This window comes from Corapipo altera, unplaced genomic scaffold (assembly GCF_003945725.1).
Source record: "Corapipo altera isolate COAL_440 unplaced genomic scaffold, ASM394572v1 44b, whole genome shotgun sequence".
Classification (NCBI taxonomy): domain Eukaryota; kingdom Metazoa; phylum Chordata; class Aves; order Passeriformes; family Pipridae; genus Corapipo; species Corapipo altera.
This window is the reverse complement of record NW_020884932.1, coordinates 1,597,666-1,598,289: the sequence shown is the minus strand read 5'-3', so window position 1 is coordinate 1,598,289 and position 624 is coordinate 1,597,666.

Genomic DNA, 624 nt, shown 5'->3' with positions numbered 1-624 from the left:
CAAGAGCCAGGCAATACTCTTTGCTGCTCAGCTAGTTCACTTTTTGGCTTCCCTCCCCTTCTTTTTTCTTCCCTCTTCTATATTATTACTGTGAAATCAGAATAATTATTTCAGACAACATTTCATGTAGGTTAAAATTGCCAGTCCATTAGATAAAATAGTTGAAATCTTCCAACAAGTATGCTCTTTAAGCTCCTTGCTGGGCAGTTATTTGCTCTTCAATTTGTGTATGTTGCTTTTCTTTTCCCTTGGACTATTTCTGTACTTCCCCTTTTGTAACTGCTTATATCAAGACTTTTTCAGCCTCACATCTCTAAGACATTTCTTGTGAACAAGCCCTGGAGCTCACGTTTTTATTATTACTGATTAAGAACATTCTTTCTGACAGTAGCTCACTGCCTTTGAGAAGGTTGCTCAGCTTGCCTCTGCTGACTTCCTCTCTATAAAATAAGAATAACGATACTTGTAGACTTGATTTCATGAGGATTTTCTGAGTAAATTGATTAGTTTGCAGAGACCTATAAATTGAATTCTTTAAATGTTAAAACTTTAGGTCCTTAGTGTATTGTCATTCCATTCCTGTCATACTCAAACCTGTCTCAGGGTTTCCTGTTGAGCTCCCTG